The following is a 20,834-nucleotide window of genomic DNA, read 5'->3' as shown; positions in this document are numbered from 1 at the left end:
TCAGGGGAGCTGCACAGGTTGGCCCTCCAAAGAGGGGACAGAGATGACAAGGACGAGCCACTCCCACTTAGGCCTAACACTATTGACAGATGACCCCGGAACAAACTGACAGTTAAGGTGGACAGGAGAGGGGAAGGAAGGGTGTTCGGGGAAATCTGTTGAGTCACGATTTTTAAAACTTATCTGTTTTATGTGTGTGAGCGTTTTGCCTGGCTACATGTGAGTATGTGTACCTTGTGCATGCCTGGAGCCCTTGGAGGACAGAACAAGGTGTTAGATCCCCTAAAACTGGAGTCACAGACAGTTGTGAGCCATCGTGTGGGTACCGGGAGCCAAACCTGGGGCTCCTGGAGGAGCAGCCAGTGTGTGCTCTTAACCCCCGAGCCATCTCTCCATGCCCTAGTTCCAATGCTGGTAAGAGTCAAGTGCCAGCTGTGCACTTACAGCCTACCAGGCCCTAGACGATGCAGTTGCACACATGGCCAAATGTGAATCTTCACAATGGCCTTTCTTTACTGTGGGAGGTGGTTACTGCCATCAAAGAACAGGGCATTCCCTGCTCCTAATCCACTTGAGGAAGGATAAGTAGCCAAAACCCAGGCTGAAGTCAAAGCTTACGGACTTTGAGAGGTCAACACCGTGACTCAGGCAAAGGGACTCGAATCCAGGCAGGGGTGGGAGGCCATGATGCTAATGACAAAATGCCTCCATACACAATGCTTTAAAAAGCCAGTATCTGGGGCTGGAGAGATGGCTCAGTGGTTAAGAGCACTGGTTGTTCTTCCAGAGGTCCTAAGTTCAATTCCCAGCAACCACATGGTGGCTCACAACCATCTGTAATGAGATCTGGCACCCTCTTCTGGCCTGCAAGGACACATGCAGGCAGAACACTGTATGCATAACAAATAAATAAATCTTAAAAAAAAAAAAAAGCCAGTATCTGAACCCAAATGCCCATCACCAGATGGATGAATAAGCAGGTTGTGGCATACATAGGCATACATATACAGCAGATCAGCATCCAGCCTTTCAAAGAAAATCAGGAAAAACCACAACAAAGATGATAACGAACAAATGGAGAAAACACCAAGCTAAGTGAAATAAGCCAAAGGGAAGGACAAATAAGAGCTTATCTACATGAGGTACACAGAATCAGCGATTTCACAGACAGAAAGAAGAGCAGAGGTTACCGGGGGCTGGGGGCAGGAGAGGGACACATGAGCGACATTGCCCAACAGCTGCCGGGGTTTTGTTTGGGGTGATGAAAAGTGTGGGGCTGGACAGTGGTGATGCTTACACAACTCAGTGCCATTGGGCAACCGTACACTTCAAGAGAGTTCAAATGGTAACTCTGATGTTAGATGTGCTTTACCATCAAAGGAAAACTCTAAATGCTTTATCAAGAAGCAGACATTTGGGAAATAACTGGCAATAGAGGATAAGGAACTAGAGAGCTGAGTTTTAGGGGCCTGGGAGGATGATGGCGGTACATTAATAAGAGCGGAGTTCGCGATTGGGAAGTGGTCTCCAAAACCTTCCTCCATGGACAAGATCAGAGGTTGTGGGGTGGCCACACTTGGCGGCGTCTCTGTCCCAGGACCACCACAGGAACAGGTTCCACGTGTAATGCTGCGCCAGTCTCCGAGTCTGAGTGTCTGCACCTGCCCTTTCTACACCCAGCCTTTCCTAAAGCCAATCTTCCCTCTAGCCTGTGCCAGCTCTGCATCTCCCTTCTGCACTCTCTTCCTGTTTTATGACATCCAAATCCTACCCGGACAGGCCAGAGGTCACTTTCTCTAACCAGTTCTTACAGGGTCTCCTCGCTGATGAACATCCTCTAGCTGGACTCCAGGGAGACTTCCTTTGTGGCCTTTGTGATGTACTTTGTGCTTCCTGCTAGACACTCAGGAAGTACTGTACCTACGGAGCTCCTTCTCTCCCCTCCTACCCTGGTGCTTAATACAGTGAGTGCCCAGACCAAAACAGGTACTTGCGGAATATTTCCTGAGTATTTCCTGGCTATCGATCTATTGCAATCCACTGGGAGACGCACTTACACAGCAGGGATTCTGAAGAGCAAAGAGATAGCCAGGATGTCCCCACACGTCAGCCCCCCTCTTCTCCCTCCCTCCCATCTGCAGAGTCTCAGGTGATGTGGAGTGTCAGGAGAGGCTGGGAGGAGGATGCCCAGCATCCCCATGCTGCATTATATGTCTCCAAGCATTTCACTTCCCGAGAAGTCTGTCAACACTAAGAGAACAGACCTGGGGTACTTAGGGATGTGACTCCTCGTCGGCTTAAGACGATCAAGGCTGCCCACAGACGCACAGATTCTATGAGTAAAGAAGAATGGAGGCTCCCAGGGTGCCGCACCAGGTGAGGCTTTTTATGACAAAACAGAATCCTACAAACCCGAGAAACACATTGGGCTTCTATCCCTGGAGCCGGAGCAGCACAGGACTCTGGTGAGGACAGCATTCTCCAGACACTGAGAGGGCTACGTGGGAGGCCCTCTGAGATGTGAAGGAAGCTGACTAGAGAACCTGTCCAGCATTCCCCACAGTGCCTTATTCACAGTCAACACAACATACAGCTCCCCCGCTCCCCGCCCTCACCCCGTCCACACAGACACAAAGAGGACCTGTCTGTCTGGAGACTCCTAAGGAAGATGCCTAGGTCATGGGAAGGCTTTTATGTAGGACGACAAGGTTAAACTTGAGTCGGATGTACTGAAGAACGTTCCCGAGGGATGCAAGATTACTCCATTTGTCTTCATATTTATTTAATACACAGATGAATAACGTCTGACAGGGGCAGGGGGTTGTTTCCTTCTGTGGTGGAGCCACTGATGAGGCTCTCGGGCTCCCCCGAACAAACCCACATTGCTAATGGGGCTCATTGGGTCAGGAAAACACGGGAAAGTAGAGGAGGGGCTAGTTGCGAAGAGGAAGGGGATTCATGGGAGTGGGAAAGAGACTAAAGAGGATGGGGGGGGGTGACTATCATTGCGACATAGTCTGTACCTCTATGACAACATCGGAATAAAACCCATCCTATCTGATTAACACAAGCTGATAAGATACTAAAGTGTCGATCGACTTAACACTGTTCCATTTCTGTATAGATGTCACAACAAAGCAGGGGTGCTTACTGACAAAGGCTAGGGGCTGACTTGGACAAGAGGGGCTGCCTCAGTCAATCAGCTTCAGCGGATGGAATGGGTCGACTGACCCAACTCTCCCTAAGGATGCAGACAGACAGAAGAGGCTTCTGAAGATTAAACTTCCGGTCATCAGATGGTACCTGACCCAAGGATGAGTCCTAATTATGTCCACGGGACTACAGGTTGAGGGGGTGACACCATGGTCTTACCACGTTGGGCAACACAAGTAGAGCCTATTACTGAGGCAGGTAGAGGCAGAAATAAAATTCCCCTGGTTACGAAAATAACCCACAAGGACAGACCCTCCACCTTACAAAGGAAATCAGGAGTGAGAAACCCCACCGTGAGAAGGGAGAGAGCTAAACAAGTGAAGGGATTCCATGTGTCCTACCACAGCCAGGGCAAGAAGCGTCTTCACTGAGGGCCTGCAGAAAGGAAGAAGAAAGAAAGGTCCCTGTGTTTCAGAAGGGGACCTATCCAATCCTCGAGGTCCCCTCGGTGGTTTTCACCCAAAGCCTGCATCTTCCAGTAGTGACTAGGAAATTACACAGCATAGAAATGTGGAAAGAACTCTGGACTCAAAGCAAAAGGGTCCCGTCCTAGGAACTGGCTGTGCCCAGACAAGCTGCACATCATGAGCAGGGCCGCTCTCTGCCTGTGTGAGCCCTGTAGGCACAAAGAAAGGGGTGGGACCAGTGGGAAATGCTCCTCTTTGGGTCAAAAAAGCCACGTTGGTCCCTCCAAGACAAAAAAAAAGGATGATGGAGTCATCCTGTCAACAAGATCAAATTAAACAGGCTTCTACCCATACCTTGAAACCCCAGATAACAGGTACTGGAGGAAAACATTAAAAACCACCCATTCTGAGCTGGAGAGATGGCTCAGTGATTAAAAGCATATCAAGTTCTATTCCCAGCACCACCTGTAACTCCAGCATCATAAGGATCCAATATCTCTGCCCTGTGTGGACATATGCAGTCATCTATACATACTCACAGACAGACACAGATACACACATACAAACACACACACACACACACACACACACACACACACACACACCCCTCTGGCCTCTGTTGACATCAGCAGTCACCTGCACATACTTGCATACAAACACAAAGACAGACACACACACATTTCTGCTCTCTGTGGACACAGGCAGTCACCTACACATACACACAGACATGCAGACAGACAGACACACACACACACACACACACACACACACACACACACATACCACACAACTTAAAAATAAATCATAAAAACCCAGTTCTCTTTGAGCTGAGGATTGAACCCAGGGCCTTGTGCTTGCTAGGCAAGCGCTCTACCACTGAGCTAAATCCCCAACCCAACCCAGAAGTTCTATGGTAGTAGGCCTGTGTTTAATTATTGATTATTATTTTATTATGCTTTACATTTGCCTCCCCCCCAGCTTTTTAATTATAAACGCATAACTTAAAATTTGCCTTATCAACCACTAACTATATTTTCAATCAATTCTCAGGATAAACAAGGTATGACTAGGTTCAGGTTGGTTGACATTCTTTTGTATTTATGTATTTTCCACCTGCTACCAAGGATTGAGGGTGGTAACCTGCCCTTATTAAGGAGTGACAGATGGACCATAAAGCTCTTCCAGAAAACACAGCTAAGCCTTCCCTGTCTGTCCTGAGCCGGGCCCTGGTGCAGGCCCCCACCAGCTCCGGGAGCAATTTCCACGGAAGTGTCCTTTCAGAGAGGGCCTCACTGCAAACCAAACAATATTGAGGGAACACTGGAGGGAAATAAAACTTTGCAAACAGAAGGTCATTGCCGGGACAATGAAGCCCTAGCAATGTTTCCTCCACCTTCCACGAGTTGGGGAGAACTTGAAGACAAACACACCTGCAGGAGTTAACCCCCACACCAGACAGCTGGGGATAACCTCTGGGTAGGAAGAAAGGGGTAGGGCTCTGTTGCTGCAAGCATTTGGCAGGTAGAGAACGCGATGTATGGGCTGGAGGCCACCAGAGGGCTGTGCAGTGGCCAAGGTGGACCTGGGCCAAACCTAAACAGTGAAAGACAGGCTGGTAGGGAGACAGTCGTGAAAACCAGACCATATGGGGAGCAAGGAGGCAGGCAGGAACCCTTCAAGGGGCAGTTGGGGCGGGCTGGGAACTGGCAGCCTCAGCGGCCAGGAGACTGGCTCTCTGTCCTAGGACACTATTCCTGTAAGCAGGTTACGGTATTGCTGCTGGAGGCTCATCTTCACCTTGGAGGTTTAGTTTACAGAGTCAGCCATGTCCTTGTGTGTGTGTGGGGGGGGGCGCCTAGGTCAGTATGGGAGAGAGAAGAGACTCAGTCCTTGTCCTCAAGGAGCCCACAGGGCCCAGCGACTCAGAGGTCACAGCTATCAAATAGCAGTGACCTGGATAAGAAGGCTCAAGAGGGCACAGGTTGGGTAGGGTTACTGACACCTCTTAAAATAGAATAAGGCTTCAGAGTAACCGTCAACTGGAGAAATGACTTAGCCCAACACAGTGGGAGTCGCAAACCAAATACAAACACAGGCTTCCACCCAGGGAAGACCAGCCACTCCCAAGGTTAGAGAAGTCACCTTGGAATTTTAACAGACCTCAACAGCTAACTTAAAAAGCAGAAACCAATGGAATCTTTGAAATATTTTGAAGTTGTGAGGCTCCTTGGAATTGAACGGAACCTTTAAAGAACATGGGCCCCTAGGTCTTTATGGAAGGGAACAATGTTAGAAAAAGCAACAGGCAAAACAGAGGACAGATGAAGCAAGATTTTGCTCATTGTATGGGAATGCATGGGAGGTATCTGTGACACCATGGGACACAAGCTAAAATTACACAGAGTTCAGGTAACCCGAAGAAGTGACTGGCTTAGGAAAGCTAAAAACAAATCTAAGTTACGGAAGATTACAGAATACAGACCAACGACCTACTATTTAAAGGAGAGGAAAAAGAAAAACCAAATGCTAAATTTGGTTGTTACTTGCTCTGAATAAATAAGCTACATCAGTTCGGGGATCTTTACATTCCTGTTATAGTTAGTTTAAACTCTTGCTACGAAAGTTCCCAAATCCATTCAAGAGTCCACACAGTACAATAACATCACTGTGTACTTTTACCTTCAGTCGGTATCAATCACAGTTAACATTTTGCTAACACTGTTTTATTATGCTCTTCTTCTGAAAACGATTGGAAAGCAAAGCGCACACCTGCGGTCATTCAGGAGATACTCTGAGGTGCCAACAGTCCTCTGACTCTATGGGTTCGGAAACTGTGGGGCAGCAGTCAGCCTAACTGGCACACGAAGTGTACCCTGCCGACAGCCCAAAGAATTACACAAAGGGAGCCAAGTTCAATGTTGACTTGAAGCAGCCGGTCCAGCGCGATATTGAATTTCCATGCAAGGAAAAGGTCCCGTGTATTCGGCCGGCAAACATTCATTGACCACCCACTATATACCAAGCCAGCCCAAGCCTCAGGAGGTGTGGTTGTAAACCACAGAGAAAACAAAGGATCTGTCTAATTAAGGCTTTCACACTAACAAATCTGTAGGACAAAATCCCCAAGCACTCTGGCTTTTACTAACTCACTCCCCTAAAGTCAGACACACTCTGACAAGGCTCAGAACCGTGTTCCAGAGAGAAGTTTCAGTTTATGTCTGCCAAACTGAGTCACCTTTTGAAAAGTGGCCCTCGGAGATCAACTGCCAAGCTGGCAGTTGAGGGGACAACTTTCGGGTTCTCTACTTCTTCTAATACATCCTACTAAGTGACGAATAAATGCACCTGTACATGCTCTCGTTCATATATCCATATTCTCTAAGATAGTGTATGGCCATGAATCAAATCTGGATTTAAAAAAAAAAACAAAAGGGTTGTCTAAAATAGTTCTAATATTTCCATCTTGCACTCTATTACATGGTCGTAACCCCTATTAGAAACCATCCTCGGGGGTTGGGGATTTAGCTCAGTGGTGGAGTGCTTGCCTAGCAAGCGCAAGGCCCTGGGTTCAATCCCCAGCTCCAAAAAAAAAAAAGAAACCATCCTCTCTGGCACCTGCCTGGTGAGGCTCACCTGTTTCTGCCAGAACTGCCACCAGTTCCCAGTTCTTCCCTCATATGGGCAACAATACATAAGCCCCTAAGAGGCTTGCTGCATCAAAGAGCCTACAAAAGAGACCACAGCATACAGGATAAAGACACCCACCATCACCTGCTGGACGATAGACCCATGCTGGAGACTGTCACCAGACCACAAGACTGGGTTGGTTGGTCTGTAACAAGGAGAATTAAGGCCACAGAGCCATGCCAGCCACAAAGGCTGGCCATGTTTGAGGAACTCTGTCCTGGGCTGGGAATCTTACAGCTTTACCCTAGCTCCAATGCCAAGAATCCTTACCTTGCTTACACTCTGCATTCCCGAATTCATCTCCAAGTCATGTCATGAAAGAACAACAGACTGGCACAGTCTGTGGAGGCTAGCCCCGAGCTCTGGACTGCTCAGCTATACCCTCTGGAATTTGGATCAGTCCTCTCCAGGGTGCTCGGTCAGACTGGTGATGCGTAAGGTCCCTGTCGGCTCCACATGCTACGATGCCTCACAGCTTGCCTGAGGTACAATGTGGGTAACTGTCCCACAGAAGGAACAGAGACCTATTTGACCAATGTTGTCCTGGCACAGAAACAAGGCACACCTTTAAAGTAGGAATACCAGGTAAGTGACGACTCCAGCACAGTTATGCAAGATTATCTAGAATCCACACTAATCTCCTCTCACATCCTGAGAAGCCCAGAACCACCTGTTTCTCATCCTCGCTGAACCACATACAGGAAAGAAACCCCTGAGCTGTGTTCTGAAACCCAAAGTTCACCTCCAGGAAGCGTACCTTTTGGTCCCCAGATTTTCAACTCCTTCATCTTAATTGCTAAGATCTAGTTTAGCAGAGTAGATCATGAGTACTATTGCCAGGGGCCATTATCTTAATGTCTCCCGGTTTCCATCAGTCATCAAGACACTATGAAGGGCCTGTTGGGGTAAGGCACCGTATAAAATGCTGGCTGAGGGACAGCGAGCTGGAGGCCACGCTACGGAGGCCCCCAACAGACAAGCTTAAAAAGAGACCTGGGGCCTGACTGTGGAGAGCCGTGACTATTTCTGCCGAGAAAGGATTGGGTCAAACCTTGGCTTCAGGGAAAGTAGCTACCCCCCTTCTCCTAGCACCCTTTTTTTGTTTTAACTAAGAGCCTTCACTATCTACGCTGGAGGTGGCCGACTCCAGACTTGGCTGGGGATACGAGAATCAAAGCAAGGATCAGGGGCCCGCTGGGTGCTACTGTTCAGAGAGTACATGAGAATAAGCAGGCCCTGCCCATTGACTGGGTTTGGGGGCACAAGTCAAGGACAATACCTAGTTTCAATAACTCTTCAGGCCAGTCCAGGGCCCAGGAACACTTCTGGAAATATGGAAATGACAATGATCAGGTCCCCTTCTCACCTAGAGGTCACAGAATGGTTGAAGTGCTCATATGAGGGTGAAAGATATACCCACATACCCAGAAGCATGCAAGTCAGAATGCTTACCGAAGTACTACATAACCACTGAAGAAGATGCCAGCTTCTGAATTAAGGGTTGGGACACTTGGGACCACCGTCATTTTTTAACTGGTCTAAGTGAACTTCAACATTTTGGCCACCAGCTGGGTTGCTGTTGCATCCCGGCTGGGGGTCAGAGAACTCAAGGTTCCAAAGTATAAGAGTCTGAAAAGGGGGTTACCTCTGAGCAAGAGCTCTCCGAGGAATAAGGTTTAGAAAATGATCAACATTATAGAAAGGCCCATGAAGATACAGACACACAGGGGTTTTGAGGCCTGTGCCTCCTTCTAGGACACAGACTAGGAACTAAGGTATCTGGACAGCTTGTAGAGTCTTAGGGTGCATGGTTCCTTCAGCCCCAAGCACCTAGTGTCTTGTTCCTAAGTCCCTCTTCATGGAGCTTTGAGACAGGCAGAGAAAACAGGACAATAGAGCCAGGATGTAGAAGCCCTTGAAAGGCTAACTAAATAAAGACTTGGGACTGATGGATTCTGCCCTGGAGTTCTGCTTCAGAAAGACTTCCTTCTTTATTAACCAACATCACCTCCTTCTCGTCTTCACTTTTGAGATGGAGTCTCATTCTCTAGTCCAGGTTGGCCCGAAACTCACTATGTAGCCCAGCTTGACCTCCAACTCACAGGGGCTCTCCTGCCTCAGCCTCCCAAGGGCTGGGATTCCAGGTGCTATCATGTTCAGATTTGTTTCTTTTTGTTTTCTTCTTAACAAAGGGCATTGGCTGCCTACACTGGAGATAACAGACTGTGAACTTACTAAGAATGCAAGGAAGAAACAGGTGCATGCTGGGAAGTGCTGGACAGAGAGTAGATTACAATAAGCAGAAACCTGCTGCCTGCCTGAGTCTCAGGACATTAAGTCAAGGGCAACTCTAGGGGCCAGACATTCCTCAAACAGGCATGGGGCCCAGGAACAAACTCCATATGTGTGTGTGTGTGTGTGTGTGTGTGTGTGTGAGAGAGAGAGAGAGAGAGAGAGAGAGAGAGAGAGAGAGAGAGAGAGATGGCCAGAGGGGAAGGCAGGTTGTGTAACCTTGACTGAGTCAAACTCTCCATCCACCACAGCTCCTGCATCAGCCTGGCTGTTTCATAGGTCGGGGATTGTCTGAAGAGACGCTGAGGTGCCAAGAGATAGAAGTGACTGTGTGTGGATTCCACCCATGCTCCTCACACCTGACTTCACCCACAGCAGCTCTATTAATTTACACATGACTACTAGCTCTGTACTGTCACCAGGAGAGATGGCACTTGCAAACTCTGAATATGGAGGATTCCACTCTCTGGTTTATTATGTTTTCAGCACCACCACTAGACCGTGCCAAGAAAGGGGTAAAAGTGCTCCCCACATACATAGGAGAAAACAAGCCCATGTGTTACTGTGAAGATAATCTCTTATTAAAGCGCTTGGTTCCACAATCTGTGCTAAGCTAAGGACCAGTGCCCACCTGCCGTCTCCAATACTCAGGGCGTTCATTGATCATGCACCCCAGTTGTGCTCCAGGCTTCCAAGACCTAGTTCAAAGGCAGATGATTGTTAATTTTTAATTCTCCAGAAAGTCATAGCTATGCAGTAAATGATCCCAATCACACACTCCACGACGCTGAATCAAGCAGTTACCTCTTGGAACTCGGTGTGACAAAGAGAACATTCGCTGCCGAGTGTAAATGAGACCAAGACATCAAGGAACTGACTTGCCTTGTTCCTAGATGAGTAGAGAGGAACTTCCCAAGCCTCAGAACCCTAGCTCCAGAGACAGCAGAGGGAAGCATTTGAGAGCACAAGCCCCAAAGCCAGGCAGCAGCCTAGGTTCAAATCCTGCCTTGGGCAACTTCATCTCTAAATATCATAGAGCAGCAGTTCTCAACCTGTGGGTCAAGACCCCTTCTTGGGGGCGTGATGAGAGGTCGAACCACCCTTTCATGGGGGTTGCATATTGGATATCCTGCATAGCAGATATTTACATTATGATTCATCACAGTAGCAATATTACAGTTATGAAGTAGCAATGCAAACAATCCTATGGTTGGGGTCGCCACCACATAAGGAGCTGTCTTAAAAGGTCTCAGCATTAGGAGGAACCACTATCATAGAGTCGAAGAGTAGGACCTTCCTCACAGGGCTGCCGGGAGGCTAAGGAATTAACACATGAGAAGCACCAAGCACAGACTATCGGTTGGTGCTGGCGCTAGCTACTCAACTAGTCTCTCAACTAGTCCTGTTTGACTGGCAGCTGAGCCTAAAGGAAGAAGCCAGTGCTGCTGCAGCTTTCTCTTGATTCTGCTTCATCAATGGCGTTCTGACCTTGTGGCTCCAGACATGCTCCCCAACAACAAACCTGAGTGGACAGTGCCAATTTCTACAGCAGCCAAAACTCTGCAAATGGGTAGATAATACATTTATCAGAAGTCACACCCAAACTGGGGAAATATTCTAAAGGGCAAACCGCACTTTTCTGATGCTCTACCTCCTTTCCATTTATCTTTCCAAACCATAAAATCCTTATTTCAACAGTTTTTCCCTAAAACACATGAACCCCAAAGCCCATTAAAGCCTATTCATTTATTATTTTCAAATTAGTTATAAAACCATGAGTTGCTTTTTTTTTTTTTTTAAGAACATGTTTTATTTTAAACATGCATATGTTTAACTAGAGAAAAGAGCTTGGTAAACCGCTCTGAAGTCAACAGAAAGAGAGAAATGAATACATTAAAAGGAGTCATTGTCAAAAGTCACTGAAAACAAATCCGAGGGAAAGATCACTATAAGTCAGGTGATTAAAAGTGACTTGTCAGTCTGGAAAGATGGCTTGGCAGTTAAGAGCATTGGTGGCTTTTCCAGAGGCCCTGGGTTTGAGTCCCAGGATCCACCGGACAGTCCCCAACCACCTGTTACTCCAGTCCCCGGAGATCCAAGGCCTTCTTCTCAACTCTGCAGGCACTGCATGGAAGTGGTGCACACATGCATGCAGGCAGATTATCCGTACACATAAAATGAAAATAAAGGTTACATTTTTTAAAATGAATTCTCAAAATGTTCAACTTCAAATGACAATATACGCCTTAAAATTGTTTTTCAATTGCTTGTAAAACAGGAAGAACATGAACCCAGATGTGCTTTCTTCAAGACTTTTAGTTTTTATATGTCCTGGTGTTTAATAACAAGTATATATCACTTTAATAATATGAAAAAGCAAAAGAACACTTTGATTTAGATATTTAGACAGCTTTCTTGTTTTTATTTAAAACTTGAAGACTGGCAAATAATCCATAAAGAGAACTAACCCAGGATCCTATGTGAATTCAGTCACTGGTTTTGAAATCTCAGACTTAGGACACAGGACATACCTTGTTCTCCAGCAGTGCTTCCTAGCCTAAGGGAATACAGCCTTCACACACCTCCAGGTTAAAGTGGCATCCCTCCCAGCCAGCCAAGGAAGAGGAAAAGGACCACTCCGATGCAACCCCCAGCCCCCCTCAGCTTGATTCCTCAAAGGTTACAACTGACTGAATACCACTGCCTCCGACAGTTAAGAAATTATAAACATCAGGATGGGCAAAGTAGAAAAAATTAACACAGCTCATTCATGGGATAGTTTTTTTTCCCCTTGTCCATATTACCTACTACCCCAGAATTACACAAACTAAAATGTCCTAGGCATTGACATGCAGCATTTCATGAAGATGAGACTCTCAGAGCACTATGGCAAACCCTGGTAAAACTGCCTCTCCTCTCTAGTTCACCAAGCTCAGCTTCCACTTTTTAGGGCTGGCATTTCTTCTTTAAAGTTCTCAGGAACCCCTCAAAGTACCAGGATGTTGAAACCTAAACTCAGGCACAGCAGCTTCAGAGGAGCTCTGCGTACTGAGGACCATCCTCCTGGCAAGAATGTCAAAGGTACATCATGACCCTAAAATGTTTGTCCAATTTGGACATGAAGACCTTCACTAAAAACTCAGGCACCTTAATCTAGCCGGGCCGAACGAACAGTCCGGCTTAAAGAGGGTTTAGGAAACTCCCAGCTGTGAGGGTGAGTTTCCATGTTGCAGCGTGACAGCCTATGCACAGCATCATATAAACGAGGCTGTCCACAAAACATTTCTAATGGTGCAACTCCAGGAGGATTTAGTCATAAGGGGACAGGGCATGCCAAGGAGCAACCGGCAAGCTTACCCAACAAGTCAAACTGATCTTACAAACTACATGACCCTCTGAAATGACTGAGTATAAACGTCTAGAAACTACTGTAGTCTTCCCACAGCCTAGCCAAAAAAAAAAAAAAAAGCCACAGAGAGAAAGATAGAAATCTCTACATGCAAACGACAAAACCACCTGAGCCTTCCCCTGGCCCCTACTCCCAACAGCCACACTGCACTAGGCAGCCACATCAAAACTGAAGATGTGCTAAAGACATTAACACTGTGGCATGCTGGTTTGCACTAATTATTACACACTTAACTCAGAAACCTGGAGGGAGCTGAAAAGTACCCGTATGGTATAAACAGATAACCCGCCCCTATTTGCACTTGTCATATGTCCATGGCAAAACTTGTAAGGTCCAGAGATTTCAGTCAGGTTGCCGTGATAATAAAACACTGACAAAATATAAATAACAGACAGAGGAAGGAAATGTGTCAAAATGCTTATAATCGTGGGTGGGGAGGCTAGTCTTGTTTGTTTGTTTAAGTTCCGTCTGTTTACAGTAAATTCAGAAAGGGTGAGTTAAGAAAGCGGTTTTTCTTTGAGTTTTCCTTCACTAGCTACTTAATTGGAGCTCAAGACCTTTTCATCTCTATGCAGACCAGTCACAAAAGCACCAGGCTCACACCAGAAAGGGACTTCTCAGTTGAACTACAAGAAAGACCATCTTCTAAGATCTGGTCCTGCTTGTTTTCTGCCCTTATCACACCGTGTTGCCTCTGGCTGATGGTTCTTTTTGGCTGTGTTTTCAACCCTGCCCATTGCAGACCACCAGTTCAAACTTTTAAGTTCAGGTGGGCTTAACAGTCACAGGCACCTGAAGAGAACCAGAGCAACCACCGAAGGTCTGGATGACTTTCGTTTGTTTGGGTTATGTTAATAGTTTCCATTGGGATAAATACAGATCGCAGGTTCAAACGTGTCCCAGAAAATGACAAAATGTCAAGTCCTTTAGGGCATACTCACAGTTCAAGATGTCTCGGCAGGGCATTTTCATAATGGCCATTCTTACCTAGGCTCCATAACCATGATCTTGGGTGGAGTGGAAAGATGGTTTGTAAACCTTGGCATAACGCACTGATGAGATGGAGTCTCTAGATCCTAAGCCACGTGTTCTTTCAAGTCCTCTATCAGCATTAGCTGTCTATGCTTCAAGGTGATAAAAACCATGTTTGCTCCCTAATCTAAAAACAATTGCCTAAAATCAATGACTCCATCACTGCTGTGTGCAGTGACTGTGGGCGCTCCTCTTTGGAGACACCGCGAGAATTTCTCCTTATGACATCGGGCTCCCGGGCGCTGCCTCTGACCCTCCTCGAACGCTCGGCGCAGGGGCACGTCACAGAGCTGCACCGGGACAGTCGCTCTCCACGCGCGGTGCGAGCGCGCCTCACAATCCCTGCCTCTGGGGCACGAAGGGACGAGGTGGCCGAGACACCAGGGGGTCCCCGGCCGGCAGGACCACCTCTCGGCACCTGAGCCGGGCAGGGCTCTGCTTCCTACCGCCACCCTAGCCGGGGACCGGTCTCTGCGAGGCGCGCCCCGACTCCGCGGTGCACCAGCCCCGCGCGCACACGGCCCGCGGGGAACCCGGCGCTCGGGCACCGGAAGCGGCGGCCGCCGGGGCCGTCCCGGAGCCTCCCGGTGCCGAGGGAAACGAGGCCGCGGAGCCCAGGCCCGGGAGGAAAAAAAGCGGAACGTCCCGCAGAGCCGCGGGGAGGCTCTCGAGTCTCGGCCCCCCTGGCTAGGGTCGCCTCGGCTGACACGCGCGGCCCCTGGCAGCTGGCGCACTCACCTCCTCCGCTGCCCCGGCAGCTCTGCCCGCGGCTGTCACTGCGGTCCACGAACTGCCCCGCGCCGGGTCGCGATGCTATTTAAGGAGTCGCGGCTGCAGCTGCTGCCCTGGGCTGCGCCACCGCGTTGTTGCAGCAGTGGCAGCAGCAACAGCAACAGCGGCGGCAGCAGGGCCGGGTGGCTGGTAGTGCGCGTGCCGCGCCGCGCCACCCCTCCCCGCCCCGCCCTCAGGCCCCTCCCCGCCCCATCTCCTGCCGCGGCCCGCGGCCCGCTCCTCCCCGCCCCCCGCCAGCTCCGCCCCCCGCCAGCTCCGCCCCCCGCCAGCTCCGCCCCCCTGGCCGCGCAGGTCGAGCCTGTCCCGCCCCCTCAGACCCGCCGCTCCTCTCAGGCCCCGCCCCATCGGCGCCATTCCCGCCTCTTCGGCCCCGCCCCGTCTGGCCTGGTCCACCGCCTCAGGCCCGCCGCTCCCCTCAGGCCCCGCCCACCAGCTCCAGTCCGTCCCCCCTCAGGCCCCGCCTCCTTATTTGTGCTCTCCACCCCCTCAAAACCCGGTTCTTCCCCTGCAGGCCCCGCCCAGTCCCGCCGACCCCGCCTCTAAGGCCGCGCGGTGGGCGTGGCCTCTCGCCGGTCCCCCGGCGCGCGTTGGCTGTCAGCTAGCAAAAGCCACTACAGTCACCCGAACTGCCCTCTAGTTTCACAACGAATCCGAGGCAGGGCAAAGGGTCAATCTGTGTCTCAACTCCAAAGGGTCCTGAACCCTGATAATGTGATGCTTTGGAATGTTGTAGGCGCCCTTTCGCTCTTCTGTCCTCAGCAGTCAGCCCAGCTTGCTTCTTGGCATGGCCTCTGTGGGAAGAGCATCCCTGCTTCGAAGGACCATGGTGGCCCAAGACTCCCCATCTTTCCTTAGCACCGATATACACGACCCCCTTTAATCCAATTTCACCATGGTCTCCACACCAGGTTTCGCCACAGTCCTTGGCTGGGAAGACTGGACTTCTGCAATGTCCTGGCTATAAGACATCTCTGGACAACCCAGGCCCCGGAGTTCTAAGAGTGAAAAGCAGGCTAGACATTGCTCAAGGATGAGGTCCACCTGCCAAGTTCTAAAGGCTGGTCTGCCCTGCCTCGGCTCTGTGGTGGACTGGACAGATCCCTTGAGATGACCTTTGGCTGCCTTCCAAAGGCCAATGCAAGGCCAGCAAGATGGCTCATTGGGTAAAAGGTGCATGCATGCCGAAGATCCTGATGATCTATCTGAGTGAAATCTTCAGAACCCACATTGTGAGTACCTTGTACACGTGTGCCCTCTCCCAAATAAATGTAATAAAAAAAATTACACTCCAAAGCTTTAAGATAATCTTTAACAAGGTCTAATACTAGAATGGGCACTGTTGGTCAGTGTCCAGAACTGGTCAGCGTGGCTAACTTGAGATGCAGATCATGCTAACATTTTGAAGAGAAAAGGTCAACACAATTATTCCTGGGCTCACCTGCGAAGAGCTACTTTCCTTATTGCCTGAGGCCACTCATCCAGTTACAATAGTGTTTGCTCCCAGCATTAGGTGGGATGTTTGCTAGTATTGCTTTGAATTTGAGGGACAAGAATTATTGTCACAGCTGGGCAGTGGTGGCACACACCTTTAATCCCAGCACTCAGGAGGCAGAGGCAGGTGGATCTCTGTGAGTCTGAGGCAAGCCTGGGCTACAGAGTGAGCTCCAGGACAGCCAGGACTGTTACACAGAGAAACCCTGTCTCAAAAAACAAAAGTCACAATAAACTCCTCTTACAACAGAGATCATTTACTAGGCGACACTGCTAATAAACTCTGTGTAGTGCTCATCACACCCCGATGAGGTGGTGCCACCACTAGTTGTCCTTTGTAGAAGAGGAAACAGAGTCAGGGCACAGGAAGGGCGGAGTGCTCTTGAAATTCAAGGTTGTCTGCTTCTAGAATATGGCCTACACTCTTGGAAGATGACATCTGTTCCCTCCAGTCCAAGGTATGCTCAAGTTGACTCAGCAAGTACATATTTTCCTGAGTGTGTCTGGTCTTCCTCCCGTGGTGTGCTAGGCTCCTTGTACAGTGCCAGTGAGAGGCAAGCCTCACACCAACAACCCTCTATAGCAACAGGGCCTTCCAGATCCTTGAGACTCCCGAATCTTCTGTGTCTACATGCTCCTGTGTATAAGGGGGAGAAATAGGCTCCACGTGCATTTTTGCTTTTCGCTTGGCTTCTCTCTTTGAAGATCTCTCTCTCCCACCCATTATTCTACCCACTTTATCCTCTTCTTTTCCTCATTCACTAACTGATCTTCAGCCCAGGGCCACCTCAGACATTTTCTTTTTCTTTCTTTTTTTTTTTTTTTTTTTTGTGGGGGGTTGTTTCAAGACAGGATTTCTCTGTGTAGCTTTGTGCCTTTCTTGGAACTCGCTTTGGTGACCAGGCTGGCCTCGAACTCACAGAGATCCGCCTGGCTCTGCCTCCTGAGTGCTGGGATTAAAGGCGTGCAGCCAGCACTACTGCCCGGCCCCAAATATTCGTCCATTCCTTTTTTTTTTTTCTTTTTGGAGCTGAGGATCGAACCCAGGGTCCTTGCACTTGCTAGGCAAGTGCTCTACCACTGAGCTAAATCCCCAACCTTGCACCTCAGGCATTTTCTAGGTTCTGTAGTGCTGTCCTTTCCCAGGGCTGTGCAACCCCAAACCAGAAATCAAGTGATTCCAATAGTAGAAACAGTAGTCCCACGGTTGTGGTGACGAGATTATACAAAAGTAAGGTGTCAGCAAGATTCATCCTTCTGAGGTCTGCCAAGAAAGGGCCTGCTCCAGATCTCTCTTTGGCTTGCAAACATCTGTCTTGGCCTTTCATGCCATCTTCCTAGTGTCTTCACCCAACCCTCCTCCATAGGGTGTGGTCTAAAGCTCCCCCTCCACAAAGATGCCATTTTAAAAAGAAGGCCACATTCTGAGATTCTCCAACATATGAAGGAGGCATGTGTGTTTCCATGCTGACAGTTGGCTGCAGTTGTCTTGCCTCATCTCTTTCCACAGTAAGCCATTCTTCCCCAAACTGGGCATCTCCTTTTGTGCCCAAGCCCTGGGCCTTAGTGCTCTTTTGCTGTTGTGAAGAGATGCCATGACCATAGCAACTCTTGTCAAGGAAAGCATTCAATTAGGGCTGGCTTACAGGTTCAGAGGGTTAGTCCATTGTCATCACGGCAGGGAGCTTGGCAGCATGCAGGTAGACATGGTGCTGAAGAGGTAGCTGAGAGTTCTGCATCTAGATCTGCAGGCAGCAGGAAGAGAGAGAAACACTGGGCCTGGCTTGAGCCATTGAAACCCCAAAGCCCAAGTGAAGTTGACACACAACTTCAACAAGGCCACACCTCCTAGTCCCTGTCAAGAAGCGCCACTCACTCCCTAATGACCAAGAATTTAAAAACTATGAACCTATGGGTGGGAGCATTCTTATGCAGACCACCACACCCTGAATGCAGGGGATTTATAATTTGTGGAGCCAAGCATAGAAGAGTCAATTGGGAGATTTCTCTATGGAAGCCTGAGTCTCTTTTTCGTTGTTCTAGCCTCCATTACATTTTGGCCTAATTTCTTTTAAATGTGGCTAATTTCCGCTGTATTCAAATCTGTGTCTGTCTGAAACTAATTGATCAGTCTTCTAGAGAAATTAAGCAGAGCTGCAGTTCTCTGGGGATACAGACTGGTTGGCAGATTGACAATGGCCTCATGTCAGAAGCTTTGTTATGATCATCAGCTGCAATGTTGTGATGATCATTTAGCTAGCCTGGTCTCCTGGAGTATAATCACACTGATTAGTAATAGCCAAAGTGCTTTTAATCCAGACCTTGTCAATTGTGTGGTTAAAGGAAGGTCTGGCATCAGTGAATATTTGATGCTTAATCTTTGTGTAGCTCTGGCTGTCCTGGAACTCACTTTGTAGACCAGGCTGGCCTTGAACTCACAGAGATCTCCCTACCTCTGCACCCCTGAGTGCTGGGATTAAAGGTGTGCACCACCCTGCCCAGCATGCTTAATCACTTTTGAGGTCGCATCTATACTAGGAGTATCTCCCTGGCCCTCATGAAACTACAAATATCTAGAGAATAGACACCATGTCCCATTGTCTTAGTTGGGGTTACTATTGCTGCAATGAAACACTGGGTTCTTTGGTTTGCACTTCCACATCATAGACCATCACTGAAGAAAGTCAGGACAGGAATTCAAACAGGGCAGGAACCTGGAGGCAGGAGCTGATGCAGAGGCCATGGAGGGGTGCTGCTTGCTGGCTTGCTCGGGCTGCTTTTTCATAGAACCCAGGACCACCAGTCCAGGGATGACATCACCCACAATGAGCTGGGCCCTCCCCCATCAATCACTAATTGAGAAAATGCCCCACAGCCAGATCTTATGGGGGCATTTTCTCGATTGAGACTCCCTCCTTTTAGATAACCCTAGCTTGTGTCAAATTGACATGAGACGATCCAGCACACCCAGGAATCCTCAGAATCTATCCCGTGTCTTCTCATGTCTCTGTAAGCCTTGGCCCAGCATTTGAACATGGTGTTGGTCGATTGTCTCATTGGATATTTTCCTAACTATTCATACGGGACCAGTGCCAATCAATGGTGCATTCGGGTGTTGAGAATCTGGAAGACTATACAATTCTAGAAGCCTCTTTAAGAAAGTTGCAAGTATGACGTTGGATATCAAAGTGAATACTTGCATGAGGGGGTCAGACCTTTAAATCCCAGCACTCAGGAGACAATGAGGAAAGATGAATTGAGGCCTGGTCTACATAGTGAGTTCCAGGCCAGCCAGCGTTACATAGTGAGACCCTCAAAAGCCAAAATAAAACAAAATGAAACCAAACTTCAAACCAACCAACCAAAAAGTGAATACTTCTTTGAATGAGAGAACAGAAATCATGGTATGATACAGATGTAGAATCTCTGTGTCCTCTGAGGCCTCAGGAGGTAGGGAGGCAGGCCAAAACAAAAACAACAAACACAAATTTCACAAAAAGAACCCAATTTTAAAAACTCTTTCCCTGCCTGAATAATAAGTTCCCCCCACCCCGAATACTCATTCATTTCTTTTTAGGAGGTTTCTAGTGAATTTTACTTTTTAGGACAGTTTTCAGTTTATTGAAAAAAAAATTTGCAGAGTCCTCCTAAACCCCTTACCCAGTTCCTGCTCCGACTGAGATTTTACAGTAGTACAACACATTTATCACTATTGGTAAACTGGCTTAGAGATACCGTTTGTTTGGAGGTGAGTACCCTTGTTAGCTAAGCCATTTTCCCAGCTTGGAATTTTTTGAGAGTTTTGATTAGATGTGAATAAGAACCAAACCCTTTCTCGTCCATCTTAAATGAGTGCCCATTGGGAGACCGACCTTCCCATGGTATACTTTCTGGCCATGCACATTGCATTCCCTGTCTCTCTCACTTTTACCACACACTTCCAGATGTCCTCTGACAGGTTAATTTGGAGGGATGGCCCTGGACCTTTAATCTCCCGCCAGGATGATAGATGAGTTGACAGAGTGGGTGGAGGAGTCTTGAAGGCATCCCTGTTAATGCAAATCCCATAAATATAGCTCCTAAAACCCAAAGTGTGTGTGTGTGCAACACTAGTTCCCCTTAGCTGAGCTTCAAAAATGACCTCAGCACCCCAAAGGGGCTAGCTGGAATAGACAGTGTTGCCTGTTTGAACTGATAGAAGTCCAATTGTCTTTTGCAAAATTAATCCCAGAATCATTGGACTATGTGATCACACTTCTAGGGCCCCTCACAAGGGGCTTCTACTAGTCACTCCCCAAACTAAGCTATGTGAACTTCCTAGTTAATCTAACACAGTTGGCAAACCTCCCATTTTGAAGTCTTTTTACATTCTGTGTGTGTGTGTGTGTGTGTGTGTGTGTGTGTGTGTGTGTGTGTACGCATTCACAATTAAACCAGAGCATGTGTAGGGTGGTCAGCAGACAACTCGAGGAAATGGGTTCTCTTCTTCTAATGTGTGGGTTCCGGGGATT

At 48.4% G+C, this 20,834-nt stretch overlaps 1 protein-coding gene across 3 annotated transcripts in view; it reads right to left on the bottom strand.

Moving 5' to 3' along the window:
• Positions 1-14,988, bottom strand: part of Acsl1 (acyl-CoA synthetase long chain family member 1) — a 68,725-nt gene extending 53,737 nt beyond the window's left edge. Inside the window, exon 1 of one of the 3 annotated variants that reach the window (XM_036209506.1) lies at positions 14,779-14,988. The gene's annotated coding sequence lies outside the window, so the exon portion shown is untranslated. Of the gene's footprint in view, positions 1-13,949; positions 14,244-14,778 lie in introns of those variants that run through there. The other 2 variants (XM_036209508.1, XM_036209507.1) reach the window with 2 other exon arrangements.
• Positions 14,989-20,834: the final 5,846 nt, after the last annotated feature.

This window comes from Onychomys torridus, chromosome 17, assembly GCF_903995425.1.
Source record: "Onychomys torridus chromosome 17, mOncTor1.1, whole genome shotgun sequence".
Taxonomy (NCBI): Eukaryota; Metazoa; Chordata; class Mammalia; order Rodentia; family Cricetidae; genus Onychomys; species Onychomys torridus.
This window is presented reverse-complemented; position numbering and strand designations above follow the sequence as displayed.